Raw genomic sequence first — 15,834 nt, forward strand, 5'->3', positions numbered from 1 at the left:
GCTTTCACTGACCCTCGCTCTCCACTCTTCTATCCATCCCCTCCATCTTCCTGCTACATCATTTCCCCACTCCTGGTACAGAACACATATTTTGTTATTCTTTCTCACTCATTGCCAATGTTCTCTCATAATACCTGTTTCTCCTCTTTCTAATTTCAAGATCTACAACCTCATATATGCACACAAGTCGAGGGTTTCTTCTTAGAAGAGGCATAGCTCTAGTCTTTTGAGTCTGGAACACTTTGCTTAAACTTAGTAGTTTCTAGTTTCTTCCATGTTCCTACCATTGCCATGATTTCATTTTCTTTACAGCTGAAGAAGACTCCATTGTGTAGGTATCACAGTCTTCTTCTGAGGGGACTCCTAGGTTGGCTCCCTGAGGATTGTGTACCAATAAAAATGGATGTCTAATTATCTTTATGGTAGGACTTAGCATATTTACAAAATCCAATGGAATGGCACAGTGGAAGAAAGCTTGCACGAAACCTGATGCCAGGAGTTCAGTCCTCAGATATATGGTGGGAGGAAAGAATTGACTTTCACAAGCTTTCCTTTGATTACCACACACACACTAACACACACACACACACACCATATCATTTTAACACATACGAATACACATACACACATATATACATACACATGCATACACTTACACACACATGCACAAGTTCAAAACTGTAATAAAATATTCTTAATCTCAAATTCTGGAACTTCTAGAAGAAAATGTAGGGAAAGGACACCGAAGTATCAATATATACAAGAACTCTCTAAAATATAATTATATATATTAAATTTAATGTAATAAATTCAGAGATAGAGATATAATGTTCAAAATGACAAGATTACATGAAGTTCAGAGAGCTTGTGTCTAACAAGGAACACAGCTGGCAACATGTGTGTGTGTGTGTGTGTGTGTGTGTGTGTATTTGCCAAACAATAAATGGATAAGTGAACCGAACAGACAGTTCTCCAAAAAAAAAAAAAAAAAAAAAAAAAAAAAAAGAAAAACAACTGTCAAATAAGCAGAACATACAGGGGCTGGACCTAGGACTCCCTGCACAAATGTAGGAGATGTGGGTTCTTCATGTGGGTTCTGAACAACTGGACTGGGGGTTATCCCAAAAGCTGTTGCATGTGGGAGATGTTCTTCTAGTTGGGCTGCCTTCTGGCCTCAGTGAAGGCAGAATGCATAGCCTTTCAGAGATTTGAAGTGCCAGGGTAGGAGGATACACAGAGGGACCCCCACCTCCTCAAGGAGGAGAGGAGAGGAAATAGGAGAAGGATTGTTGGAGGGGTGACCAGGAGGGGGCCAGTGAGCAGGATGTAAAGTGAATAAGTAAAAAAATAAAATAATTTAAGAGAGAGAGATTGTGTGTGTGTGTGTGAGAGAGAGAGGGGGGGGGGAAAGCTTGGTATCGTACACCATCAGGGCAATAAAAATTAAAATTAGTTTGAGAGTCACAGACCAGTGGGTTCTAATTTATCAAACCTCACCCCACTCCCACTGCCACAGCTCGGCTATGAAGGCCCTGAACAGAGGCTTTCCCTTCCTCGGGTCATTTCAGTAGCTGTTGTGTTATCAAGACTTCCATTTTCCTACAGGGGCACTACAGACAGGACAGAGAGGGTGACAGGGAGCACATGGCTGAGAGACCCTCGGGCCAAAGGCCTTGAACCTTTGTCTATCCTGTTCATTCTGATTTTTCTGCTTCTGGACTCTCATTTCCCCACCATTGAAAAGGGAACGTCATAGCTAAGGCTGTGGTGCATCTCCTTCTGGAGTGATTACTGGTATCTAGGAAATAATTAGAAAATGGAAGAATGAAATCTGGCATGAGGTTTGAGTAAATGTGTGGGAAGCACAGTGGACTATGGGGAGGAAGCTGGAAAGAATGCAAGGCTACACGGCATCTCATGCAAATTCTTTATATCACCATAATGCTATTATTAGCATACAAAGAAATGCATTTCTCACTGATCTTTTCTTACATATATATTACTACCTATTGCCACGGACCACCCCAGTCGGGCATGGGGGTCCCTGGAATGAGGGTCCTCGAAGCTCGGTGGGTAAGGATTGAGCAGTGACAAACAGAAACAAACACCGAGGCAGTTTGAATCCGAGTGTATTTTGCAACTCTAAAGCATGGGGTTTTGTACATTAAAAGAGCAAATATTGCAACACTTAGAAGATGTGAATAGCGAAGCAATCACAAATACCATCATTATCATTTGGCACAGTAAAGCACCAAAATCAAGTGAGCATCACAACTCTGAAAAGATGTACTCAGTGAATCACAAACAGAACAGGTAACATCATGATTAATAGAAATCATCCAAGTATAACAACTCTGAAAGGATATAATCAATCATCCAAGGCTAGTGACATGTATCCAAGAGCGGGTTAATAAATCTTTATGGACAATTATTGTTTAACATCTAATGCCTGAGTTTTTATAAATCTTCAATGCATAAATTTAAACTATTTTAATTCTTTTTATTTAAGGCTTTCTTTATCATATACCAAAGCCCACCTCTGATGACACACATGAAGTCTTATGAAATTTTATTGTTGGGAAAGTTTTTATCTGTCATAATACTATTATATAACTTTATAAATGATGTATGAAGTAAAAGTGTTGGTTTTCCCAGAAATAAGACCATGTTAGTGACCACCCCCCCCCATCTCTAGGGATGGTTTCTTACCCATTATTCTCGCTGAAGATCCTGGCCTAGGCTACCAGGAACATGTCATTAATAAGAAAAGGAATGAGAGAAAACAAAACAGATAAATTGCCATGAGAACTACGGCTCAATATTTTGCTCCAGCCAAGAGTTCCACAACTGGTTCCAGGAGGCCTCCTTGTTTTGAAGTTTTCACCTTAGTCTGTGGAACTTGTCACACAGATTCTACTGGGGTTGGTGTGGCAACCTATGTTCTCATTCACCTCTCCCCTTCTCTGTCCTCTCCACAAAACTGTTCACTGTTAATTTATTTGCACTTGCCAAATTTTGAGCATGGTGCATTCCAGTAAGATTTAATCTCTGTGGCCATGGTGTTACACAGTTTTGTAACACTGAAGCTTACTCATCATCAACCACACTGATGCCATCAAGTTAAGAAGCAAAGAAAAAATTGGGGTTGGACTGGAGGGTCATGTGGGAACTATGCTTAGTAGGAATGACTGAGGAGATGGGCTTCACCAATGAGAACAGATTATCTTGGAGAATTCTAAAGCCAGAGAGATATAAGACCGTCAAGGCATCAGGTTGAGATAGCAATGGCTACTGTGATATGTAAGAGGTTCTTAGAGATGCCATGCCAAAAGAAGATGAAAGACTCACTATTGGTAGACAATATTCAGCGTGAGCCTAGAAGCTTACATTCAGGACTATGAGAAGGTAGCTATTATAGGATCAAAAATGAGCCTTGATCTTCAAACATGAGCATCAGGTAGAACGTGAAACCAGAGTTTCAGAGTTGGGTTGTTCTCAGCTTACCATGGAGGAGCCCCATTGGGCTTGGCAGGCACTGGTGGCAGTGTCTTGGAGTTATGGGCTGACTCAACCTCCACCTGAGAGGCATGCCATGCTAGCAGACCCAGTATTGACACACACATTGGAAAGTATTCATTAATTCTGGACTCTGAATCCTGGAGGGACAAAGGACAGACATAGGAAAGATGTTTGTTGGTTTGGGATGGAGAAAGATTGAGTGAGTACAACCTGGTGGGTATTAGTCTATCACATGATGCTTTCTGGCCAGTGCCTGGGATGGTATCTGCCCTGGGCTCCTGCTGCCCCCTCTGTTCTCTTGAGTAAGAAGGAGGAGGCAGCTAGGGAAATTGTTTCTCAATTCAGGTGGCAGGAGGAAGGGTCCAGAGGCCTGTCCAAACTGGCTCCCATAATCCGCCAAGGGATCTCACAACATTAGAATGGTACAAGGAGTTGGGAGACAGCTGGAGATTCTCTTGCTCTTGCTGTTTTCCATGTCAGAGGGCAGGCATCTCACTGTCTGATTTCCCACAGGGGATGGTTTGGATGGGCAATGCCCTGGAACATCTTGGGTGAGATAGTGTGAACTCAGGAATCCCATTCTCTTTGCTGGCCTCTGTGTTCTATTGTGTCTGGTTGGACTTTATTAGAAGGATGGTGAAGAGAATGATTGAGGATAGGGTTTGGATCTTAATCATATACAGATGCTTTGGTGTCATTCTGAAAAGCCTCCTGGGAACAGAGACAACATCTGATGAAGGTATGGAGGTTACAACAAATGTGCTCTTGGACACTGGGGCTACTTACTCAGTCCTGATGGAGTCTTGGGAACCTACTTCTCCTTCCTGTTCCCCTGGTGTCAGGGTAGGAGGACAGCCTTGCTTTCCTCACCAAACCCCACCACTTAGTTGCATTTTTAGGGGAGTTCCTTTCACCCATTCCTTTTTTGTAGTGCCAATGTGTCCTGTCCCCTTATCGGGAAGGGATCTTTTAGATAAATTGGGAGCCTCTATTTCTTTTGCTCCCCCCATTCACCTAAACACAACCTCGCCAGCAGACCCGGTCCTCTTCCTCCTCCTCCTCCCCCTCCTCCTCCTGCTCCTCCTCCTTGACATTCAACCTACTAACTCTAATATATTGTTTCCTTTGCCAGCTTCTCAGGTAGACCCTCAAGTCTAGGACATTTAGAACTCCTCTGTTGCTAAGCATCATTCTCCTTTTGTCATCCAATTACTGGACCCTATCAGGTACATCACAAAATCTCAATACCCTCTTTCTCTCCAGAGCCTCAGGGGATTTAAGCCTATCATCTTTGACCTCTTAAGGAAAAAACTCTGTCCTACCTCTTCCACCTTTAGTACCCCTATACTAGCAGTTAAGAAACCTATTGCCTGGTTCAAGATCTCAGGCACATTAATTCTGCAGTGGTTTCTCTCCATCCTGTTGTGGCTAATGCTCATATACTTCTTTCCACTATCCCTTCAGGAATGTCTCATTTCTAGGTCCTAGATCTCAAGGATGCATTCTATATACCTCTAGATGTCCACTCACAGAACATCTTTGACTTTACATAGACTGACACTGACACCCACTTTTCTACTCAACTCACCTGGACTGTTCTACCCCAGGGATTCTGGAAAAGCCCACACCTATTCGGTCAGGCCCTGGCTTCTGACTTACTTTCTCTGCCTTTTTCTAAATGTAAGATTGTCCATTACATAGATGATATTCTTCTCTGTAATCTCTCTCTAAAAATTAGCCAAGCTCACACCACTGCTCTTCTAAATTTCCTGTTCAGTCAAGGCTACAGGGTCTCACCTTCTAAAGTCTAACTGTCTACTCCTCAGGTTACCTATTTGGGATTAACATTTAGCCCAACTCACAAGGTTATATTACCTTAGATAGAAAGAATCTAATTCAGTTTCTAAGAATTCCTTCTACAAAGGAAGAGTTTTATCATTCCTAGGAATATTAATTTTTTTTACATTCCTGGGTTCCTTCCTTTTCCCTTATTTCCTGACCCTTATATGAAGCAGCATCAGGCCCCACCCATGAACCTCTTCTCAAACCTATTATCAAGCCTTTTCAAAAACTCTAAGAGGCTCTCCTTAAGGCCCTGGCCTTACACCTCCCTGACCTGACTAATCCTTTCTCCCTCTATGTAACCAAAATAGGAGGATTTGCCCTTGGAGTCCTGGGTCACCAACTGGGACCCTCTTTTGCACCTTTAGCACACCTGTCAAAAAAAATCTGGGTCCTCAGTGAATATAATTCACATCTAGAGAAAATATGTCTCAATCGTCCAACCTCTGGATATCGGAAAAATGGAAGTAATTAAACACTCCTCTGAGATCCTTACTTCCTTGACATCTCCTCTCATAAATGTCAATAACCTATCATTTTGCTTTCTGATTCAAACCTCAGGCTACTAACTCCTTAATGTCACCTGATCTGGTTGCTTTAACGATTGCTGGCTATGTGTATTCCCTAGAACTAACACAATTGCCACTTACAGTCTCTCCAGTGATTCTGCCATGTAACTTCACCTCACCTTTTATCAGCTGCCCTGACTCTGATGTTGCCATGATCCCATGCCTTTTCTCTATCTCTCTTTTCGGCGTGGAAGACTGTTTAAGACACTGGAACACATTCTGTAGGAATGCTAAGCTTCATAGACTACAATAGAACCATAACCTTTGATACCTCATCTCTATCACAGTGTCCCACAGTCCAAAACACATCGATTCTCTGTGGCATTCAAGTATATCATTGCCTACCTTCCAGCTGGTCAGGAATTTGCATGTTGGTTTTCTTTTGCCCTGAACTAAGAGTAATCCACAGAAAGGTGCCTCTACCAATCCCAGTTGTAGAGACAATACCTACCCAACATAACAAGAGAACAGTTCAGGGCATGCCATTCCTGGTGGCTGCAGGAATAACTATAGGTGCTGGTGCTGGAATAGCAGGACTGACTACTTCCCTAACCCTATACAAAATGTTCTCTTCTCAGCTTGACAACAGTTTTCAAGAAGTGACCCACACTATTCTCACCATCCAAAGACAGATGGATTCTTTGACAAGCAGTGGTGCTTCAAAACTGATGGGAACTAGATGTCCTTACATCTAAACAAGGTAGTCTTTGCCTGTTTCTCCAACAAGAATGCTGTTTCTACATCAACAAATCTGGGATAGTAAGAAATAAAATCCAGCAGCTACAATCAGACATCCAGAAACACAGGGAACAATGTGACACATCTTCCAAAAACCCTATAAGGAAATGGATACTGCCCTTCTTAACACCTCTTTTCCTCATATTTTCCAGCTTTACTATTTGTTCCCTGCCTCATTAACTTCATCTTCACATTCTTTCAACAACAAATTCAAAAAATTTCTAACCAAACAATTAAGTTCCTTTTACAGGATTACCAACCACTGTCCACAGGGGAGCCTTATGTGAATGACTATCAAATGAGTGCCGATGGTAAAAGTCAGCTACTCCCCAAAATTGACAGCACAACTAGATAGCAGGAAGCAGTTTAAGAGATCTGATGCCCTATTCCCCTTTCACCGTCAGCTTCCACCTGCCGCCTTTTTTCCTCTCTTTATGATAAGAAAAAAGGAGGTATGTTAGCATCAGAACCATCCAGAGCCAGAAACTGTTTACAACCAGCCTCTGAACCCAGCGATGACACTAGGCAACAATACCCTCCTGTGTCTGTTGCCTTGGCAACTGTTGTGCACCCTCTGCATATTTATTATCTGTGTTACCTGAATCACCTAAACATCACCACCTGCATTACCTACATCACCGTCCAGATAAAGTCACAGACCCATGACCCATAGCTCACTCTCCCTCCCTCCCTCACTTCATTTCCTTACCTCCCCATTCAGGGGCACCTTTTAATAAAGACCTCCAATGTGAGGACTGTGATGGCTTGCCATGATCAGTCCAGGAATACACCACTTTCCATCTAATAATCACAGAGTCAGAGAAAAGAAGGACCTCGAGAAAGAGTCCTTCAACCCTGAAATTCTGGTCTACCCACTGTGAGCTGCAGTTTTCCCAACTTCTCATCTACCCACTGTTAGTTGCACGTTCCCATCTTCCTATCTTTATCTCTAGTTAGTGCATCTGTCCTCTAAAAGGCAGCCTGAACAGTTATGCAAACAGCATTCTGCCAGAAGCAATGACTCGAGTTCCACCCTAGAGAGCTCTCCTCCTGCATCCTCAGGAGATGTAAAATTATTGCATTTAAATAGTGCTGTTTGGCATTTAGATTTTTTTTTATTATTATTTTTTTTATTTTTCAAGAATTTTATTGCAGTAATGGCAAGCTAACATAGTAGCTGCATCGGAATTAGGATTAATGTGAATTCATATTAAAGTCTTCAATTCTAATCTATTAGCATGTGGATTACTCCAGTTTCTTCCCCATTCTATTTGTTTGTTTGGTTGGTTTTGGTTTTTTTTCAAGACAGGGTTTCTCTGTAGAGCCCTGGCTGTCCTGGAACTCATTCTGTAGACCAGGCTGACCTCAAACTCAGAAATCCGCCTGCCTCTGCCTTCCAAGTGCTGGGATTAAAGGTGTGTGCCACCACGCCCAGCACTTCTTCCCCATTCTTTTTTTTTTTTTGATTTTTAATATTTTTATTACATATTTTCCTCAATTACATTTCCAATGCTATCCCAAAAGTCCCCCATAGCGCCCCCCACTTCCCTACCCACCCATTCCCATTCTTTTGGCCCTGGCATTCCCCTATATTGGGGCATATAAAGTTTGCAAGTCCAATGGGCCTCTCTTTCCATTGATGGCCGACTAGGCCATCTTTCGATATATATGCAGCTAGAGACAAGAGCTCCGGGGTTCTGGTTAGTATATCATGTTGTTCCAACAATAGGGTTGCAGATCCCTTTAGCTCCTTGGGTACTTTCTCTAGCTTCTCCATTGGGAGCCCTGTGATACATCCAATAGCTGACTGTGAACATCCACTCCTGTGTTTGCTAGGCCCCGGCATCGTCTCACAAGAGACAGCTATATTTGGGTCCTTTCAGCAAAATCTTGCTAGTGTATGCAATGGTGTCAGCGTTTAGAAGCTGATTATGGGATGGATCCCTGGATACGGCAGTCTCTAAATGGTCCATCCTTTCATCACAGCTACGAACTTTGTCTCTGTAACTCCTTCCCTGGGTGTTTTGTTCCCAATTCTAAGAAGGTGCACAGTGTCCACACTTTGGTCTTCATTCTTCTTGAGTTTCATGCGTTTAGCAAATTGTATCTTATATCTTGGGTATCCTAAGTTTTGGGCTAATATCCACTTATCAATGAATACATATTGTGTGAGTTCTTTTGTGATTGTGTTACTTCACTCAAGATGATGCCCTCCAGGTCCATCCATTTGGCTAGGAATTTCATAAATTCATTCTTTTTAATAGCTGAGTAGTACTCCATTGTGTAAATGTACCATAATTTCTGTATCCATTCCTCTGTTGAGGGACATCTGGGTTCTTTCCAGCTTCTGGCTATTATAAATAGGGCTGCTATGAACATAGTGGAGCATGTGTCCTTTTTACCAGTTGGGACATCTTCTGGATATATGCCCAGGAGAGGTATTGCTGGATCCTCCGGTAGTACTATGTCCAATTTTCTGAGGAACCGCCAGACTGATTTCCAGAGTGGTTGTACAAGCTTGCAATCCCACCAACAATGGAGGAGTGTTCCTCTTTCTCCACATCCTCGCCAGCATCTGCTGTCACCTGAATTTTTGATCTTAGCCATTCTGACTGGTGTGAGGTGGAATCTCAGGGTTGTTTTGATTTGCATTTCCCTGATGATTAAGGATGTTGAACATTTTTTCAGGTGTTTCTCTGCCATTCGGTATTCCTCAGGTGAGAATTCTTTGTTCAGTTCTGAGCCCCATTTTTTAATGGGGTTATTTGACTTTCTGGAGTCCACCTTCTTGAGTTCTTTATATATATTGGATATTAGTCCCTTATCTGATTTAGGATAGGTGAAGATCCTTTCCCAATCTGTTGGTAGTTTTTTTGTCTTATTGATGGTGTCTTTAGCCTTGCAGAAGCTTTGTAGTTTCATGAGGTCCCACTTGTCAATTCTCGATCTTACAGCACAAGCCATTACTGTTCTATTCAGGAATTTTTCCCCTGTGCCCATATCTTCAAGGCTTTTCCCCACTTTCTCCTCTATAAGTTTCAGTGTCTCTGGTTTTATGTGAAGTTCCTTGATCCACTTAGACTTGACCTTAGTACAAGGAGATAGGAATGGATCGATTCGCATTCTTCTACATGTTAACAACCAGTTGTGCCAGCACCATTTGTTGAAAATGCTGTCTTTCTTCCACTGGATGTTTTTAGCTCCCTTGTCGAAGATCAAGTGACCGTAGGTGTGTGGGTTCATTTCTGGGTCTTCAATTCTATTCCATTGGTCTATTTGTCTGTCACTATACCAGTACCATGCAGTTTTTATCACAATTGCTCTGTAGTAGAGCTTTAGGTCCGACATGGTGATTCCACCAGAGGTTCTTTTATCCTTGAGAAGAGTTTTTGCTATCCTAGGTTTTTTGTTATTCCAGATGAAATTGCAGATTGCACTTTCTAATTCGTTGAAGAATTGAGTTGGAATTTTGATGGGGATTGCATTGAATCTGTAGATGGCTTTTGGCAAGATAGCCATTTTTACAATGTTGATCCTGCCAATCCATGAGCATGGGAGATCTTTCCATCTTCTGAGATCTTCTATAATTTCTTTCTTCAGAGACTTGAAGTTTTTATTATACAGATCTTTCACTTCCTTAGTTAGAGTCACGCCAAGATATTTTATATTATTTGTGACTATTGAGAAGGGTGTTGTTTCCCTAATTTCTTTCTCAGCCTGTTTATTCTTTGTGTAGAGAAAGGCCATTGATTTGTTTGAGTTAATTTTATATCCAGCTACTTCACCGAAGCTGTTTATCAGGCTTAGGAGTTCTCTGGTGGAATTTTTAGGGTCACTTATATATACTATCATATCATCTGCAAAAAGTGATATTTTGACTTCATCTTTTCCAATTTGTATCCCTTTGATCTCCTTTTGTTGTCGAATTGCTCTGGCTAGGACTTCAAGTACAATGTTGAATAGGTATGGAGAAAGTGGACAGCCTTGTCTAGTCCCTGATTTTAGAGGGATTGCTTCAAGCTTCTCACCATTTACTTTGATGTTGGCTACTGGTTTGCTGTAGATTGCTTTTATCATGTTTAGGTATGGGCCTTGAATTCCTGATCTTTCCAAGACTTTTATCATGAATGGGTGTTGGATCTTGTCAAATGCTTTTTTCGCATCTAACGAGATGACCATGTGGTTTTTGTCTTTGAGTTTGTTTATATACTGGATTACGTTGATGGATTTCCGTATATTGAACCATCCCTGCATCCCTGGGATGAAACCTACTTGGTCAGGATGGATGATTGATTTGATGTGTTCTTGGATTCGGTTAGCAAGAACTTTATTGAGGATTTTTGCATCAATATTCATAAGGGATATTGGTCTGAAGTTTTCTATCTTTGTTGGGTCTTTTTGTGGTTTAGGTATCAGAGTAATTGTGGCTTCATAGAATGAGTTGGGTAGAGTACCTTCTGTTTCTATTTTGTGGAATAGTTTGTGAAGAACTGGGATTAGATCTTCTTTGAAGGTCTGATAGAACTCTGCACTAAACCCATCTGGTCCTGGGCTTTTTTTAGTTGGGAGACTATTAATGACTGCTTCTATTTCTTTGGGGGATATAGGGCTGTTTAGATCATTAACCTGATCTTGATTCAACTTTGGTATCTGGTGTCTGTCTAGGAACTTCTCCATTTCATCCAGGTTCTCCAGTTTTGTTGAGTATAGCCTTTGGTAGAAGGATCTGATGGTGTTTTGGATGTCTTCAGGATCTGTTGTTATGTCTCCTTTTTCATTTCTGATTTTGTTAATTAGGATGCTTTCCCTCTGCCCTCTAGTGAGTCTGGCTAAGGGTTTATCTATCTTGTTGATTTTCTCAAAGAACCAGCTCCTTGATTGGTTGATTCTTTGAATAGTTTTTCTTGTTTCCACTTGGTTGATTTCACCCTGAGTTTGATTATTTCCTGCCGTTTACTCCTCTTGGGTGAATTTGCTTCCTTTTGTTCTAGTGCTTTTAGGTCTGTTGTCAAGCTGCTAATGTGTGCTCTCTCTAGTTTCCTTTTGGAGGCACTCAGAGCTATGAGTTTTCCTCTTAGAAATGCTTTCATTGCGTCACATAAGTTTGGGTATGTTGTGGCTTCATTTTCATTGAACTCTAAAAAGTCCTTAATTTCTTTCTTTATTCCTTCCTTGACCAAGGTATCATTGAGAAGAGTGTTGTTCAGTTTCCACGTGAAGGTTGGCTTTCTATTATTTATTTTGTTATTGAAGATCAGCCTTAGTCCATGGTGATCTGATAGGATGCATGGGACAATTTCAATATTTTTGTATCTGTTGAGGCCTGTTTTGTGACCAATTATGTGGTCAATTTTGGAGAAGGTACCATGAGGTGCTGAGAAGAAGGTATATCCTTTTGTTTTAGGATAGAATGTTCTGTAGATATCTGCCAGATCCATTTGATTCATAATTTCTCTTAGTTTCTCTGTGTCCCTGTTTAGTTTCTGTTTCCATGATCTGTCCATTGGTGAAAGTGGTGTGTTGAAGTCTCCCACTACTATTGTATGAGGTGCAATGTGTGCTTTGAGATTTACTAAAGTTTCTTTAATGAATGTGGCTGCCTTTGTATTTGGAGCATAGATATTCAGGATTGATAGTTCCTCTTGGAGGATTTTACCTTTGATGAGTATGAAGTGTCCCTCCCTGTCTTTTTTAATGACTTTGGGTTGGAAGTCAATCTTATCAGATATTAGAATGGCTACTCCAGCTTGTTTCTTCATACCATTTGCTTGGAAAATTGTTTTCCAGCCTTTCATTCTGAGGTAGTGTCTATCTTTTTCTCTGAGATGAGTTTCCTGTTAAGCAGCAAAATGTTGGGTCTTGTTTGTGTAGCCAGTTTGTTAGTCTATGTCTTTTTATCGGGGAGTTGAGTCCATTGATATTAAGAGATATTAAGGAAAAGTAAATGTTGTTTCCTGTTATTTTTGTTGTTAAAGTTGGCATTTTGTTCTTGTGGCTGTCTTCTTTTAGGTTTGTTGAGGGATTACCTTCTTGTTGTTTCTAGGGCGTGGTTCCTGTCCTTGTATTGGTTTTTTTCTGTTATTATCCTTTGAAGGGCTGGATTCGTGGAGAGATAATGTGTGAATTTGGTTTTGTCGTGGAATACTTTGGTTTTGTCGTGGAATTTGGTTTGAAAATCTTCATTCTCATCCACTCCTATTATCCGTAGGTTTGGTCTTCTCATTGTGTCATGTATTTCTTGGATGTTTTGAGTTAGGATCTTTTTGCATTTTACATTTTCCTTGATTGTTGTGCCGATGTTCTCTATGGAATCTTCTGCACCTGAGATTCTCTCTTCCATCTCTTGTATTCTGTTGCTGATGCTCGTATCTATGGTTCCAGATTTCTTTCCTAGGGTTTCTATCTCCAGTGTTGCCTCATTTTGGGTTTTCTTTATTGTGTCTACTTCCCTTTTTAGGTCTAGTATGGTTTTGTTCATTTCCATCATCTGTTTGGATGTGTTTTCCTGTTTTTCTGTAAGGACTTCTACCTGTTTGATTATGTTATCCTGTTTTTCTTTAAGGATTTGTAACTCTTTAGCAGTGTTCTCCTGCAATTCTTTAAGGGATTTTTGTGCTTCCTCTTTAGTGTCTTCTGCCTGTTTAGCATTGTTCTCCTGTATTTCTTTAAGTGTGTTATTAAGTCCTTCTTGAACTCCTCTACCATCATCAGGAGATATGCTTTTAGATCCGTGTCTAGCTTTTCCGGTGTGTTGGGGTGCCCTGGACTGGGCGAAGTGGGGGTGCTGGGTTCTGATGATGGTGAGTGGTCTTGGTTTCTGTTAGTAAGATTATTACGTTTACCTTTCGCCATCTGGTAATCTCTGGGGTTAGTTGTTACCGTTGTCACTGTTTAAAGATTGGAGCAGAAGCTGTGTTCCACTCACCAGCAGTCCCAAAATCCTGCGGCGGGGGTTGTGGGTAGCTGGCGGGTGTCAGGCAACCCTGCGCTCCAGCTACCCCGGCGCTGATCCGGCCGGATGAGGCCTGTGGCCCTACTCAGGCCGGTTTCTGCTTCCCTAACTAATGCAGTCTCAGGTCCCGCGCGCAATTGGATTGGAGCAGAAGCTGTGCTCCACTCACCAGAAGTCTTAAGATCCTGTGGCGGGTGTTGTGGGTAGCTGGCGAGTGTCAGCCGACCCTGCGCCCCAGCTGCCCCTGTGCTTTTCTAGAGCATTTTCTTAATTAGTGATTGATGGGGAAGGGCCCAGCCTATTTTGGGTGGTGCTATCCTGGGATGATGGTACTGGGTTCTATAAGAATGCAGGCTGGAGAGATGGCTCAGAAGTTAAGAGCACTGACTGCTCTTCCAGAGGCCTTGAGTTCAATTCCCAGCCGCCACATGGTGGCAAACAACCATCTGTAATGGGAACTAATGCCCTCTTCTGGTGTGTCTGAAGACAGCTACAGTGTACTCATATACATAAAATAAGTAAATAAATCTTTCAAAAAAAAAGAATGCCGGCTGAGCAAGTCATGGGGACCAAGGCAGCAAGCAGCACCTCTTCATGACCTCGGCATCAGTTCCTGCCTCCAGGTTCCTGCCTTGCTTGAGTTTCTGTCCCTACTTCCTTCTATGGTGTACAGTGATGTGGAAGTGTAAGCCAAGTAAAACCCTTTCCTCCCCAAGTTGCTTTGGCTATGCTGTTTCATCACAGTAATAGTAACCCTAACTAAGACAATGAGTATTAGGTATTACTGGCCTAGCCTGAGGGCCTCAGTGTGTGAACTATTTGGAAACAGGATATAGTTAAAATGAGATCAGTCAGGAGTAGGGTGGGTCTCTAATACAGTATGACTTGTGTTCTTATGAGAAAGTGCCCTTGAGGGGTCCAAGGAGTTGGCCCAATGGATAAAGTATTTGCTGTGCAACCATGAAGAGTGGTTTCCAACACCTACCTAAAAGTCAGGTTGACATGGAGGTGGAGACAGGATTCCTTGGACAATACAGCTAGCTAGACTAGATGGATTTGTGAGCTTTGGGTTCAGCAAGAGACCCTGCCACAGTAAACAAAGCAGAGACTGGTTATGGAAGCATTTGATGTCAACATCTGGCTTACACATGCATGAATACACATGTTCATAACTACCTGCATATATGTGTGCCCAGATTTAGCATGTGAACACATATGTGCACACATAACAAAACAAAGACAAAATAAAGTGCATATACAAGGTCAAACAAATACAGAGCCTGTCATGTGATCACAAAGCAGAGGCTGGAGTGATTCAGGGGTGAGCCCAGGAATTGCAGACATTGAAGTCATTAGAGGAGAGGGAAGGAAAGGAAGAACTCTCACATATATGTTTCAAATGCTATGGATCTGCTGAACCTTGGTTTTGAACTTGCAGCTTCTAAAACTGATTTGGCATATCATCAGTTTTAAGCCATCCATGTGTGCTCTTTGTTCCACTCTAGAAAAGGAACGAAATCATGGGAATGGAGTCAGTGACAGGCACACAGAAAATATTCAACCCACAATTGCTTGGGCTTAATCTGGAAAGAGTAAGAGTGTGTGTGTGTGTGTGTGTGTGTTGTACTATGCGTGCATGTGTATCTGCATGTATGTGTGATGTAAGAGTGTATGTATATTTGTGTATATGTTTATGAGTGTGCATGTGTGAGTATATCTATGTATATATGTGTGAATGCATGTGTGTGTACTCACATATATGATCATATTTTATGTGTGTGTGTACTCACATGTATGATCTTATTTTAGAGTCCACTATCTTGGTAGAAGAGGCTGGTGAATAAATAGTTACCTGAAGCATCGCCTGCATCTCCCTCTCCCTACTACAGTTGCAATCACTGTATTCTAGGGCTCTCCAGCACCACACTAAGATCCAGGGTCACATTCCTCCCACAAGGAATTGTGAAAATGAGGAGTGAGGCAGGAAAGAGGCTCAGGAAGCCTTCTTTCTTTGATCAGAGAACTTTTCTGTTTATATGCTTAAAAAAAGTACAGCATGCATTTTCTCTATTTTATGCCTGGAAAACACCATGATTAACTAGCTAGCACCAAAAGTCTGTATGAGTCAGACCTCCATAGAAATCACTTCGCCTGTGCTGACCATTGTTGGCTAAGTCATTATGAACATTACTTTGTCTGAGCTGCCTACTATGA

Source organism: Mus caroli, unplaced genomic scaffold (assembly GCF_978045245.1).
Source record: "Mus caroli unplaced genomic scaffold, Mus_caroli_1 scaffold_8, whole genome shotgun sequence".
NCBI lineage: Eukaryota > Metazoa > Chordata > Mammalia > Rodentia > Muridae > Mus > Mus caroli.